Source organism: Plutella xylostella, chromosome 13 (genome assembly GCF_932276165.1).
Source record: "Plutella xylostella chromosome 13, ilPluXylo3.1, whole genome shotgun sequence".
Classification (NCBI taxonomy): Eukaryota; Metazoa; Arthropoda; class Insecta; order Lepidoptera; family Plutellidae; genus Plutella; species Plutella xylostella.
The window spans coordinates 7,956,855-7,973,246 of record NC_063993.1 but is presented as its reverse complement, the minus strand read 5'-3'; the positions used below and the strand labels follow the sequence as shown (position 1 = coordinate 7,973,246).

General features: G+C 36.8%; 1 protein-coding gene across 1 annotated transcript in view; it reads right to left on the bottom strand.

Annotated features, from left to right (window-relative positions):
• Positions 1–16,392, bottom strand: part of LOC105388554 (synaptogenesis protein syg-2) — a 112,490-nt gene that overhangs the window by 55,559 nt on the left and 40,539 nt on the right. The window lies entirely within an intron of this gene.

Sequence of the window (16,392 nt, the reverse complement as noted above, 5' to 3'; positions counted from 1 at the left end):
TCCACGTTTGGGTTCGTTGGAGCGGGCTAAGCCGCTGTATTAACATTCTCCTTTACCGTCGTCTCGTACTCTTCAGCATGAATATTTATTATGTAACACCACCGCATCAATGTACCGTGAAATATCACAGCGCTGGCTGAAGACGTGGATTATGCGATCAGCGCTCGAGCGCTCGTGTAGCGCTTCTGTTTGTGTTTTGTGTCGCTGCGTCGTGCAGCGCTGCCTGGCTTGAAGCAGACAACTCTGTTATTTTTGCACTGGTTGAAAAGTTAAGGTGTTTTAAGTTTGAGGACGTTTTATGATTGTCTGTCAGTTTGTTTGAGTATTTGTGGTACCAATGAATATCAGGTATAACCATCGAATGTAAAGATATAGAATTGTATAAAAATTAAACTAAATACTTTAATTACAAATTATTTCAAACTATGTCATTTATTTCTCGTAAGTAGTACACAAGATGATTTCTGAATCTAGAAACTTGATTTCCAACTAGTAGACTTACCTAAATCATGACAAACTATTTTATTAAATTTGAAAACTAATTTATTTTTCTTCCATTTTACATAAAAGTATATTTAATTATAGGTAGAAAAGTCGAGGATAAAAGAAGACAAATTAGTGCGATTTAATTAAAATTCTTTTTAATTTCAACACTCGTAATTTAGAAGCGAATGAAATTCAATTTCGTTTGACTTTTTGTCGCGTTTTTGTCGTAATTAGTTATTTGATTCTGTATGAAAAAAACATCGAAAAAAAGTAATTGTATAACAAAATGAAACCACATAAATACAAATTATATTCTGTCACATTGGATATGTAAAAAAAACGAAACGTATTGCGACAGAGACGCAAATTAAAACTAACAAGAGTAATCAAAATTGTATTCGACTGGCTTCACCGCACCCCGCTTTGCTGCTAAATTAAATATTAACTAAAATGAACTACCTACATAACTTCCAGACACTTCTATGAAACAGTTGTTAAATATAACGTTGGAAAATATAACGTTAATTGCAAGACTAATACAAAATAATACAATTACGAAATAGGTACCTAGCATCTGGGCATGGCATACGTGTACATAGATCGCTTACTTCAATGATATCAAGTATTAAAAATAGATTAAATTGAATTTCGTCCACAATCCATCTGGTTAAATTAATGCAGTCTAACAGATGGTGACAGAGAGACATCAAACCTAGTAATTACAGACTCATAAATATTGACGACTTGTGACTAGCACAATGTAATCCGCCATGAGTTCCAAATTTTCGGAATTCGAAATTTATTCAAGGGACGGGGTGTTAGCATCCGAAACGATCAGAATATATCTATATAATAGTATAGCCTGGTGTTTATTTGTCAAATTTCCCTTAAGTTCGCTTTTGAATAATGAATTCGTTTCGCGAAAACTCAAACAAACACCTCACCAATTCTGTTAACTGTTTCACCACCAGGATTGGAGTTGTCTCTTACACAAAGTATTATTATTTAGGGCTAAGGATCTTGAGATATAGAAACAAATGAACTGGAAAATGATCCAATAAGTGTTCCGTTTTCCAATTCTGAACAACGGATCCCTAAAAATGTAAACAAAACACGACTAGATGAGCCGACGGCGTCCATCCAGGAACAAAAGACTTCAGTAACATTAGTGCCTGACTATTGAACCGTCATTCAAACTTCCAGTGGTAGAGACCAATGAAAACATGCAATAGAACTGTGCCTTAAACGGTCAAGCACGAGTTTGGATAAAAAAAAGGATTTCTGCAATAAATATATTTTGACTCATTATTATTTTTCACGTAGGAGTTGATTGAAACAAGGATATTAATATAGTTGCCTAATGAAAATTAAAGTGAAAACTTTAGGGTGTCGGAACTGAGTAGTATTCCATAAATCATAAACTTGCGTGGAAGTTTGACAGCGTCAGTGTTTTCACACAAATAGTAGGAAGACGTAAGGTACCCCCAAGAGGGTCACTCTATATGACGAAAAACAAGTTTTAGAACGCTGCTGCGCGAGCCAAGACTCTATCTCGTTGTAGTAAACGTGCCGTTTGCACGACAGCTCTCTTTCCTTCGTTTTTCGTCAGTGTAGAGTAACCCTCCTGGTACCCCATGAATATTCATTTTAAATGTTGCCATCGTACCGTGGTAGGATTTTGGTGTAAAGGAAATTACTTATGTAAATTATTTGAAATAATTTTACAATTAAACAAAAAAATGTATATACTAAATTTGTTATAAATATGTGTATTAATAGAAACTTCAAACGGTACTGAGTAAAATTTTGAGAAACATAAGTGAGTACCTAATATTATCAAAAAAAAAAAAACACGCACTCACGCCTTGTACTAATGTACTCCCTTGCGGGGTAGGCAGAGGTGCATTGCTGCACCCACTTTTCGCCAGAGTGTTATGTTAGTCCCAATGTAATAGGGGGCGGGCCTATTGCCATTTTACGGGCACATCCAAGACCTGAGAACAAATATCTGTGTTTAAACAAATATCTGCCCCAGCCGGGAATCGAACCCGGGACCATCGGCTCAGTAGTCAGGGTCGCTAACCACTGCGCCATTCGGTCGTCTCGTAATATTATCAATGTGTTCGATCTTACGCACAAACTGCGAATCTTCTATTCTGTTTGATATACGGTAGGTATATCTGTATCAGTTTATTCATTGTTAGGGTATATAATGTACCCAACGATTACCTAACTAAGTATGTACAATGTACATTCCATCTATTATATTATTATATAATCAATACCGTCAATGTCCCAAATCATTCCACCCGAATGATCAGATTTAATAGCTATCTAATTAATATATGACTGTGCAACTATGATAAATCACATGATAAAGTATCTCTCGGAATTTAGTAGAGAAATTTCAGTGTGTCTTAATCAAATAAACTAAGTAAATACTGAAGTAGGTACTTTTATTTTTATTTCATAAAATTAAATTCAGTCTCCCTATTCTTATTTTATGTGATTTTGTGAGCTTATACAGTATTATTTAGGTGCTATATTGCTAATTTCCTGTAGGTAATTAAAACCTTTGCTAGCATGTACCGGCACAGTAAATGTGTTGTGTTCATTGACGAGTACTAACTAGGCTTTCAACGTTACTAGAAGGGTCCATTCAATTAAAACACAAAGTGTCGCGTTCATTTTAATGTAATATTTTTGAAATGCTTGCAAAAAAGTTTATTTTTAAATTCAATACTCATAGGAAACCACAGCCGTTCCAACTCGCGCGTTAAAGAGAAAATATAATTGAACTTTTTAATTAAAATCGTGCACTAGGAATACAGGGTAAGCCGAATGAAAGTATCTTCGTGGGAAAGTATCTAGGCTATTGAATAGAAATTTTATATCTAAAAGAGAGCATGCTGTTGATATAGTAGAGGTAAATTCATAACGTGAGAAAAAATATTATAACCCACGGTTCAAGTTAAGTAGATCTTAAATCTAGCGCTGTGATTGGCTGAACCATCGCCGTTCAGCAAGTATTAAGTCAATGCTTAGGTAAATGTACCTACTCAAATGTAAAATGCGCTCTATGTGTAAATACGTTAGTATATTTTAGTATGAAAGAATGTCTCAAAAACACGTACAGAAATCTGTAAAACAAAATAATAACAAACGGAGAACCTTCTTTTTTTTAAGTCGGTCTTACACCTACTGATTTAAACATTCAAAATGCTACAAAAGCCTGCGTAAGCATACCAACGAAAGCAATACTAACACGCTTACTCATTACTTTAAAACCCGCCACCGAAAAGTTTTGTCGCGCCGGCGAAAACGACTGTACCTATTTACATAAATATCACATTCAAAATTATGCGTCGTTTGTTGCTCTCGGCAAGTTGTGTTATCTTGTTTGGCAATTTCAGTCCCTACTCGGTCGCAAAATTAGGTGACTTCAAGTTCTGTGAAGTTCCCAGCAATTAAGTATTCACAGACAAGGAATGATGGGAGAGTTCGCATCCCGCGCCGGTCGTATTGTCTGTTGTACAAGATAATATATCCAGCGTGGGTTTAACACAGGTGCGTTGCTGCAAAAGTATTTTTTTAACTTAAAATATTATAATTATGTATATCTACTTCTATAATCACAATAACTAACACCAAAGTTTTCTGTAATACAAATACTGAGAATCCGATTAAGCACAAAAAGTACAACAAGTATTTTTGTTCTAAAAATATTCGATATTATTTTATGATCAACATCGCGAGATGAAGATTCAGGAGACGTTTTCATAAATAAAGTACAGAAATCACCTGTTAAAGCAGTTAGATGACCGGCCGCGGGAAATCGGAAAATATTTGGTCCCGACGCGGCCCGAATACTAAACAAAATTTGATTCACCTCGCCAGCAATCGTTGCCAAATTTCGAAGACCCCCTCGACCTTTTGTCGTGCCTACAGAGAGCTGGCCCATTTTTATATCTCCCGGCTCTAATTAAGTTGGCCAGTTGAGCTTGACTTCGTTAAGCGAAATTCGTTTTGATTTCTGCCGTTTGCAATTTTGCCTTTACCTGGCCTCATTTTTGTGCTACATTTTGTGATAATGTCTTTAATAATCGAAATCGTTTTATTTAATATTCGAATCGACTTAGCGAGGACACATTAGACGCTACGTTGGTGAAATAGCCAAAAAAATTACGGTATATTCTATGTACCGCCGAATATACCTAGCTTTACTTTTCCCGCGTGGTGCCAACAAAAGGTTGGCCGAACAAAACTCAACAGTCCCATTGTAGCTCGACTCCTATTGTTAGAACTATGTATCGGTGTTTGTTATCAAACTGTTAAATAATTCAAAACATTTCACATATTCAGATGCTGAAACTGAAACCGGCAGTGAACAAACAATTGTGTCAATGAAGTAAAATAATATTGGACGGAGCGAAATTGTTACATTGAAATATAGAAAAAGCCAGATGCTACAAACTTTCAAAGTGTGTGCCTAAACTTATAATAAAAATTTTACCATAGAAAAAAGCTATAAAACTTTTTCGTTGGTAGGTTACTACTAGATACTTATACGTGTGGCTGAAACGGAGGTTAATTAAGGTTTTATATACGGCATGTTATTATGCCGTAGCCTTCGTAGGCGGGCTGTTCCACTCTGAAACTCAATTAAGTGTAAAAAAAATATAATATCATAAAAGATTAAATGAAATCTTCTGTAGGAATTGTATGAGATTTGAAAAGTGGCATATCATAGTGTTGTTTGTTAGTTTAGAAGTAGCACACAATAATTAATAGAGAATGTATGATTTATGAAAAACCGTTCCTGATTTTCGTAAATAACATAGGTACGATAGAACAAGACGTTCTTTGTCAGGTATAGTTAGTATTTTTTTTAAACACAATACTATAATGAAGGTGGTTATTTAATTATGACCGTAGATTAAAATTTACTCAAGTTTTTCAGCATGGCGTGCTGACGTGTACATTTTAGCATAACCCACACTGTCATACATATATTGTTACATACTAAGTAGGTATAGGTACTAGCAGAAGTTATTTTTTAAATAATAAAATAATACGAAGAGCCAGACAAAAAGCACCCATCGTTTGCAGCTCACGAAATAGAGCGCTTACCTCATTAAAAGTTAATAAAAAGAACTTTGAAGAGGTTCACGCAATAATAAACTATTTTCTACGAACTAATAAAGTAACTTTTGGTTTGCATAAGTGTCCAATTTTTTTTTGTAGGCTACCGAATAGGCAGTTTTATAATATTGAGCATAGATTATATAACATGCGTAAGTTTTTTTTAAATTTTATATTGAATTGTTTTTTTTTTTAAATTTAGCTTAAATTATTTATGAACGCTATAAAAATATCATAGGCAAAAAATATTAAGTATGTAAACAAAATTCTAAAAATCACAAGGAAAATGGCAATATCTCAAAATCATGGAGATTTGAAAAGAAGGCTCGTGGCTATATGTATGTGAGTGAACTCAAAAATATTAGCCCATTACTGGCAGCCAACAACAATTTACAAAGAGATTATGATAATATCGCGATTACCTGAACACACCAGATTGTTTCGTAAGTGCGCAACAAAATGTTCCTTTACGTATTACGTGCCATTATCGATGTACGTTGTATTATTGTACAATCAATTCAGTTTACCGCCCCTTACTTTCAGCATCGTGTTTGCAAATAAATATTTGTCTAGAAAATATGTAGTACGAATGTTTTATTAATGTTTCAGGTAACAATCGGTGACACGTAACTTTTTTTTCGTAAATGTAGGTATAACTACTTATACAATAAAGAATCTACTTTTAAAGAAATTCACACAAAATCTTAATGCCTAGTTACTACTTCTGCATCTGTATCGTATTGAAAAAAAAACAATCCTGTTTTTTCTCAATGCAAAACCATTATCTTTTATTTCAGCTGTACCTAGACTAGGGTATTTTATGGCTTTTTTGGACTCGATACCCCAGTTTTATCGGTAAAAAACGTCACTAGGAAAACATGAAATTGAATAGTGATGACCAACAAAAGTCAAGGGAGTCTAGTAGGTCTATAACCAAGTTTCTGCTCAACTTTTATCTCCAACACATTACCAGAGTAAGACAAATTGAGGTACATTTGTCGGTCGGGACAAGTTATCTCGACATACATTTTAATTGTATTGTCGTAATTAAACCATTACGCACACATCACCAAGATGTATGTCCTGATAATGAATTTGGATTGCGCATTCAAACGTCACCTTTGAGCACCGAGAATAGGGTCGGTTTAATGTCGTCTGCGTTCTGAGGAGTCCCACAGCTCATCACGTTTACAAATGTGAAACGTAGAATAACTTCGTCAGAATCCGTGAGAGCAAATAATGGGGTTCCGCGGTACGCGTCGCGGTGCATCGTAACATTAATTTATGGCGCTGTAAACTTCCTGTAGCATTCCTTTCTACGCTCAGGTAAGAAACATGGGCTAGCGGTAGAATGCGCGAATGCCCCGCCGCCGCCGCCGCCGCGAGGACGCGCAAATGCAAGACTTATTTCTGTTCCTTTTCTTTCAATTATCATAAATAAATATTTTTACATATTTTCATAATGTTTTCCGTGACTGGGAGAGGGAATCAACTACTATTGGGACTATTGTTGTGTTCGTGAAAGATGATCTAACTGTGCACTGATTTTTCTGTTTTTCTTTATTTCTCGCAGTATTGACAGCTCTTAATTAATTCTCAGGCGGTCTATTATTTTCTGGGAGTTCGAGTGAAACCTTTGTACCCCTTGTTCTCAGCTCAACCAGCCTATAGCTCTTGTATTTTAAATGGGAAGCCTTGAAGCCATGATGTTCCAACAGCTGCGATACGATCTCAAAAATAGATAAACTTGATTTTATAGCAGATGTTCATGCTAGCATTATGTGTCAAAGGCTAATTATAATAAAAACAAAACCTATGTATACATAAAATACTTTAAATAAAAAACGGCCTTTTCCGATGAAATGATTTAAATTGCCGTTAATGACGTTGCCCTATTATGGACCTTATTTTGTATTCAAACAGGAATAGCTTACGGCCACAAAACACTTTGTTTTGCATGAAATGAATTGCTGAAGTGCATGTGGTGTGGACAAGGTCTAAATGTGTCCTTAGAATAAATTTACACTCGAAAGTCGACCCAAGTGACGGGCACGATTTATTTTTGTGAAACTAAACTTGCATTCATTATACTTTTAAGTAGAATGTATTTAGGTACTCAGCTGTCCGATACCCATATTACAGGCTCTGCCTAGCTTAGGGTTGGATGTGCCGTGTGTGAGATATCCCTACATATACAGGGTGTTGCAAAAAGGGTATACTAAGCCGAAACCTACATGTGCAGCATGGTATATCTAAGCCCGAAACTGAAATCATAATTTCAAAAACCATTATCCATAGAAACTTTGTAGGTCACGTGACTTTTTTACTATGGAGAAAGTTTTTTTTTGCGAACTTTTTGCAACACCTATACTATTATTACGAATATTTTAAATTGAAGTAAATAGATAGTCTGTTATAATCATTACATGATTTAAAATAAAAATCCATATTCATATTCTCTGTAATATTGGTAAAATAATCTTTTTCACCGCTTCTTCATTGTTATCCTAATTAATGTTGATTACGACCAAGTAGCCAAGTGCCCAATAAAATATTTTATGCAAAAAATTATAGTGTCACAAGTAAGTATATAAAACTGGTAAGTAGGTATATTCATATACACAATAGTAATAAAATATATACGTATGAGCTGTTTGAAAAGCTCATGGGGTCGGTCAGCACGCGTTTCGTATACTTTATTACCCGTAAAGGACATAAATTCGCAGTTTGTATCTCCTACACACGCTCTGGCCTTGGGCGCAGCGACTTTTTCCAAGCGAAATGAAATCACGCACGCCACTTACAAAATGGCGATATTTTTATTGACATTCTGCGCCGATATTTCGACATTGACTATCTTTTTTTTTACGTTATAACTTATGTTAAAACTTAATTGTAAGAACCTATGAACATTTTTTGTGCAGCAACGATTTATAATTTAAAGAAAATGTATATTAGGTAGGTTGTATGTACCTATGTACCTGTATTAATATAAATAATTTTTCATTAATCATCAAGTTCCCAGCAGGTGCAAATTATATAATTTCAACCGTTTCATTACCATATTCGGGCGAGCGTTTCTATAACACTATTTCTTACGTTTCTTTTTCTGTGACCACCATTAAGGTTGAAATATGAACGTGGCCTTATTCAAAAGGAACAAAGCGGAAAAAATAATAAAAGGCCGGCAACGCGTTTTCAAATCGTATCGCTGGCCTTCGGTTGAGCCCTAGGTTAGAGGGGGAATGGCAATTTATGGGTAGAACTACTGGATGTGAGTATTATCTTAATTTTTGTATGAATGAATCAGTAGAATCAAGATAAAAAAATAAATTAAAGTAAAGTCCAAGTCTCTGGAAGGAAACATTTGAGGCGCGATAATAATATAAAATATGAGTGCGTAAGCAATGAAAAAGTTCCACTTACAAAATGAACGTTTTTTTTTTTTATCATATGATTTAAAATTTGAACAGATTTAGGTATGTTTAATATATTATAAGTTTTTATTGTTAGTATTCTGATGCGCTGATAAATGTACTTCAACATTGCGTCATTAAGCTGGTTTTCCGCTTTCCGTTTAGGAGTAATTTGATGCTATTACCACTGGAACTGTTTCATTGCTCGTTTGTGTATTTAGCCTGTGGAGGTGAAAACCGGCGTTCTTTGTGTTAAAAAGTTTAACGCCTGACCTATATCCAAAGTTACAGATTTTTGTTTCGCTGCACTACAGAGCTTTGCAAACAGCACCCGTGTGGAAAGAAAGTCAGATGCACCCGTGATGTACCTAGGTAGTGCATAGACTTTGTATTTAATACAGTTTTTTGCTTGTTCCGTATAAACAGTTAACTAATCTACAATACAATACATAATCTACTCACATTATAGATTCGATATGCAAAGTGTCCATGGCAACTTCGGGGTTCAATTTAATAATCATATAGGTAATTACAAGTATTCGTAAGTCACTTGCACGTGCAGTGATCTCGGAAAAAAAAAGTCCGCTCATAGTTGTTGCACTGCTGGTGTTGTTACTTATTTAAATTAATTGAAAATGTAGAATGAAAATCAAAAATATTTATTTAACCAAAAAATTAACACAGGTTATCTTAATAAATGTGTTGTGGATATAGGTAAAACAGTTTTAAATTATTTGGACCAGATTAAAAACTATGGTAGCTGGAGTTCTCACACTAGGCTAAGCCTGTGCCGTGAGTAACCAGTAGGCAGAATATAACATTTGAGAACAGGTGGCTTGTTGTCAACATTTTGAGTAAGGTTAGGGTGAAAGTAGCATATTTGTTAGCATTTAAGTCAAATTAGTTACAAATCATACGGTAGAGAATGAAAAGGTAGTAAGTAAAAAATAATTATGTATCTTTCAAAACAAGATTTCTGAGTGTAGACGAAAGCTATTATTGAAACAAAAGTACTGAAGAAAGTCCCTGAAAATATTGTAAGGGAACAAAAGGTCGTTCTGTATTCGTTCGAGGAAAAAAATATAACCAAAAACGATAGAAAACGTTTTAGTGATAGAATAAGCGATGGGATGGGAAATAATACCAACACAATGTGTACCTACCGCTCGGAATGTAATGTGCTCGGATATGTCGTCCTTCGAATAGGTTCTTCTTCAATATAAAAGTCACTTTGTTTTCTCACCGCCATAGTACGTTTTCTGATTACTATTTCAAAAGAAATCACATGCAAATAAATGGCGCTATTTCAATATTGAAACCGATTTGAATACGCAAATTAGAATCCGTTGAAATATGAGACTCAATTCACTTTTCCTATTCTAATATTCTTTCAAATGACAAATCTAAAATGATGAGCGGTTAATAACTGAATATTAAATTTGTCGTAAGTATAAATAATATTATGAAAATTCTCATATAAATATTGGATATTCTCTAGAAAAAAATAGTTTTAAATTTACTTATCTCAAATTCTATTACATTCATTGGGTGCGTGGGAAAAATATCTAGAAAGGCTGCTCTGTTTTGGATTACAATACGGCTTATCACACTCGTAAATTCTAGTTCCAATAGATTAGAAGCAAAAAATCCTCACACGAGACCAATCATATTCGTCATTCTTATTCTCAGGCACAAAACGATCGCCCTAGGATTCTATGTGGCAAATTTGAAGCTTTTAGAAGCAGCGGTGTGGACGGTACGTAGATTCTAAGTCAGGAGACAGGATTTTATAAATATATTAATAGTTAGGTAATTACCTGTACATTGTATAGTACTTATAAAACAGTCAGTTTTATAATAATTTGAATTCTTTTGCGTCTAATTCTGACCCTTAATAGTATTACGAACCGTAGTTTGTTGTAGTGCTCTTGTAACCTACTCCACTAACTAGTACGCTTCAAGTGTTCTCTATTTAATTAAATGTTCAAGAAACTTTTATTTGTGATCCATTATTTCTTTTCAGATACAGTTTCATTCCAAACTTCACAAAGAACGAGTGCGCTGCTGGAAAATATTTAGTTTTCACTTGAGTAATAACTTTTATGAACTAATTGCCATTACCATAATCAAAAGCTAGGCCAAAAGCCAGGGCCATACACTTTTTGGTCTCATCCTTATTCGATTATACAGGGTGTTGAAAAAACGGTATACTAAGCCGAAACCTACATGTGCAGCATGGTATATCTAAGCCTGAAACTGAAATCAGAATTTGAAAATTCGTGAAAAAAAAAACGATTTTCCATAGAAACTTTGTTGGTCACGTGACTTTTTTACTATGGAAAATAAATTTATTTGTACCTACCTACAGCAAGCTGAAACCCTGAATTAACTATATTCATTATAATCTTTTTATCCCGGAATTCCCGTAACGAGAAAACCTTTTAAAGCGAAAACAAAGCTCGCGGGAATAAAATACTTCGTTTTTGAGGAACACAATGAAATAAAAACTAAACCAACTCACATTTTTCGAGTGAACCGCTAAGCGTTTGACGAGACCCTCAACCAATTACAATCATCATTTTATATGTACAGTCGGCTCCCTAATTTCACACGAGAGCGATTTACAAATGCTTTCCGGATGAGTTCATTCAAATTTTCTATATAAATGTCCCAATTCACGAAAGCAATTTTGTTGCGTCGCCCACTCCCTCGGCGACTGTTATTGCGTGTACTGAATAAGTACTGTACGTTCCATAATGGCTGTAGGGAAATAAGTGCGTGCACAATGTTGATCATTAGGTATTTGTGGTCGCGATATATATTTAATATGATATTTAATAATTATTGGTAATAATTATAAATAACTCAGACACAAAGAAGATACATAACATTATTCCTTTAAATTCAAGTACAAAAGAAAAGACTTCCATAGGTGCTTTGCCCACTGATAGTTATCGTTGCTTCAAAGTTGCCGTAAGAGATTGCTCTTAGCGACAAGGCCTATTATTTTCTCTTAATTTATATGGTGTATAAAATTTGCAATAGGTACAGCATAGGTATGTTTAATTATGAGCGTAAACAGGAGTCGAAATATGCTCAGGTGTATTAACTTAAGTTCTAATAACAAAGGAGTTTACACTGCTCGATGGATAAGTTTATAGATTTGTTCACAGTCAATAATATCAATGGATTTTATTGCCAACAATCAACCAACCAAATTACAATTATAATGAAGACTCAGGTTGCGGGAATGTAAAACAATACGGTAGCGCTTCAATTCCAATTAGGTGGGATATGCTAAAATAGTCGCGTTGAAACAATGCTGGTGCTTTTTATTAATGTTGTAAACCAATTCAGAATCGCTTTTCCATGTTGATGATTTTATGTCCAATGACGAGATTGGAATTTTGATTGGCCGCTCGACATTTCAATATAATCGCAATTTACACCAGCTTTTATGCCGATTCGTGCGAGTGGTTGATCGTTATACCTTGTTATCGATTTACGTGATGCGGCGAAGGTGTTATGCGAAACTTAATTATGTACTTATATTTTTTTAGGGTTCCGTATCTCAAAAGCTAAAAAAGAATGCCGGTATAATTTACTGTCCATGCGTATGTTGGTCAGGACTACTCAGGACTTCAGGACCTGAGGTATCTAAAATAATAATTAAAAATATGTTTATTTAATACTTCACTGGCATTTAGAGCCATGGTGGCTTAACGAGACCTTGTCCTCCCGTTAGAGTGACCGAGTGTTCAAATCCTGACATGTACCCATGAATTTGGAATTTAACCAGCATTCACCACACTGACACGCAAAAAGAAGAATTAAGGAATTTAATTACATTCACACCACGCGTGCTCTTATGGTAAAGGAAAACATCGTGAGGCAACCTGCACATCTACATAGAATCTAAATTGTGTACCCTAAGTGCATTATACTCAATCCTAATCAGCGATACGGCTTGCATCCTATCGATTGATTGCAAAACTGTACTCCGAAAAGTGGTAGGCTCTTGCGGGCATCTCTGACAAGCAGTTCGTGTATTGTAGTCGCGACCATATTATTATTATGTTCGTATGGCATAAAAACGGCAAAGTTCATTCCTACAGCATCCGTACAAAAGAATATATTCGAGGACACTTAGGAAGAAAATGTATTTTATTATTGTCCACACATTTCCCGGCAACTGCGGGAGGAAATAAATCTTGCTGGAATCTTACTCGGCTGTCCGCGGGCGCGAGCAATCTGTGCTGCAAGAGCTATGGCAATGTCACCCTTAAGGTTATCGGGTAATTCTGCTTCGAAGGGAACTGGGTTACACATGTGGCGTGCTTGCAAATAATAACAATTTTGGTGACCTTGCTAAGGTTAGGCTAGACACGTTTTGACATGGAGCTAATGTTTTGACCACGACGGAAAAAACAAAATGTTATGAAGAAAAATTAATGCCAATTAATGAATTGTACCTCCTTTCGGCTTTCTAGCAATAATAAATAAAACTACCAATCAGTTGTTCAGAATTACCTCCTGAGTCGTCCCTCTTGACTTGGTATACCACTTTTGCAACACCTGTACCTATTAAAATATAAACTTTTTTATTTTATTACCTTTATTCATAATTGGGCATGTGACCGAAATGTTTAACTCATTCAGTAAGGTGCATGAAAACGGAAATGTTGTAAAATCTAAAATAAACCTTTTCAAACAGGCTTAGCCCATAAATACACGTGGCTCACTGCGAACCTGAAAGGTAATTTTCAGGGGATGTGGGCTCAAAAGACTTTCCTCGTAAAAAGTTTTATTTTTAAAACTCTATTAAACTGAAGTCTTAGCCGTAAACTACATCTTGTGTGGGCTAAGACAAAATAATCTTGCTGTAGAAGATGATATTGATGCTGTGAAATACATTTTACTGTTATATGTAGGTTTCTCAAAGCCTACTTACCTACTGATGTTAAGCCAAAAGTAGTTACAGTCCTCAGTTGTACACGTGGTGCTATGTAAGTTGGTATTTATGGACGGTTTTATGCTTTCTTTCGCACGAGAATGTAACGGTCCATCCATCACCAGTGAATTGATACATAAACTCATTGTCCAAAAAACTTTTGGCCCACAAACTATGCACGCATTTTATGTATATTATTGTTGCATTTTTTAAGTTTACTTGCTACTTTTGCTACTAACACCACAAGAATACAGATACAAATGCCAGTAAAAAGCTTATTTATGGTATCATCTCAGTCGTATTCATTAAAATACCTACACCGGGGGAGGATCGAGTATCTATCTACGTAGCAGAATATACAGTGCAGACAATAACTCTCCATTCGGTAAGCGCACAAAACAAAATAAAATCACTTAGCAAACGCGCCCCCATTCGTAACACTTACTGGAAACAGTCGGTGAAGAGCACTAAGCAATGTAAGCACCTCCTTCCATTCAACACTTAGGTACTTCGGCAAGAATAAAAATTGCTGGAAGCAATCACGCTAATGAACTCTAACCACGCGTTTAGTTAGACTATTCTGGAGAGCTGTGCAATTGTTTAACTGTTGCTTATTCCTAATTTTATAGCCGTAATGGTAGAAAAGGTTCAAATATTTTATTGGTTGTTCGCCTAAGTTAATAGCAAAAAGGTTAAAATATTGCGGCCGTTATTGTTTCTGCCACCTTGGAATATTTAGTTTCTGACACCTTGGAATTATAGGTATTTTAATTTTACATTTGTTAGAATTTTACTCACTAACTCTCTGTATATTTCAAAGTTGCATGAAACTTTCCTATTCATAATATAATTTATGCCATTGCTAAGTCCTCCTCCTACCTTCTCCTATTTAGAAAATTGCTGTGCCCTCCCGGGTCCATAAAGATCACTTATCTAATTTATTTTTACATTCTGCTACGCAACAGTAATTATGGTATGCAATAAAGAATTGAAAATTCACAATTCAGAACCTACAGCATTGCGATTCTATAAAGCTAATAGTCCAAACTCGATTCTGAATCCGGAGTGAGTTTTCAAATTGACATTCTGTAATTTCCGTAGACACATCTAATTTCGAAATTTTGACAAATAGGTAATGTATGAGATGACATATCATAATTTAACTGTTCGAATGTGAAGTGAAAAGTGAAGGGAGAATGAAGATCGAAGTGAGATGTCTGATTTTACAGAATTGCAATGCTGGAGGTACAGAAAATTGTGCTCCAATTGAAACAACATTACCTAGCATTTTGAAATACGGCGTCGTGACGGTACTAGTTGTTAATATTCAACGGAAAGGTGAGCGCAATTTGCAAAGTGCATTATTTACTTTGTTTAACTGAATTGCGAGTCAATTGCTAGTTGCCCGTACTTTAACTATCGAGCTCCGTGAGTTAAAGAATTGTTTTCTGTTTAGTCAACAGCTTAGTTTAGGAAGATATTAATTGAGGTTTATGAGATCTCTATGGGGAGTGATGACGAATAACACAAAACTCAGGGTATACACAATGAAACTTATATTGTCAGGTTCTACAGACACGGTGTAAGTAAGTGAGGTAGTTTTAGAGCAATTATCTATTAACATTAATGACCGCGAAGGCGCAAACGAGCGTGGTGTAGCCGGGAACGAGTTAGCCGCGACTGACTGCGCGGGCTTCGCTGGCCGGTGGCGCGAGCGCGGGGGTGCGCGCGGGTGAAGGGGAGGACGCGGGACGCGGTCTGCGCAGTAGAGATGCGCAGGAAAACGGCGCGGCGGCGTGGGACGCTAACCGTTTTCGGCGCGCGATTTGTTTTCGCGGGAAAACGGTTAGCAGTCTTGTTACATCCTCCCCCTCTAGTCCGAACTAAGCGCCCTCGCGTTCGGAGTAGCACGGTGACAGCCCTGGTCCTCCCCCTAAACTGTTCGTCGTCCTCGAGAACACTGATGGTCGGACGGTGGGGTGGTCTGCGCAGGGGTTCTGCGCGCGCGGGGGTACTGCGCGCCGCGCGCTGCGTGCTGGTAGGAGGCACCGGGCGGGCCAGCTCTGCCTGACGAGGCGGGCGGCCGGGCTCCGTGTGCTCCCAGAAGGCACCGGGCGGGCCAGCTCTGCCTGACGAGGCGGGCGGCCGGGCTCCGTGTGCTCCCAGAAGGCACCGGGCGGGCCAGCTCTGCCTGACGAGGCGGGCGGCCGGGCTCCGTGTGCTCCCAGAAGGCACCGGGCGGGCCAGCTCTGCCTGACGAGGCGGGCGGCCGGGCTCCGTGTGCTCCCAGAAGGCACCGGGCGGGCCAGCTCTGCCTGACGAGGCGGGCGGCCGGGCTCCGTGTGCTGGTGGAAGGCACCGGGCGGGCCAGCTCTGCCTGACGAGGCGGGCGGCCGG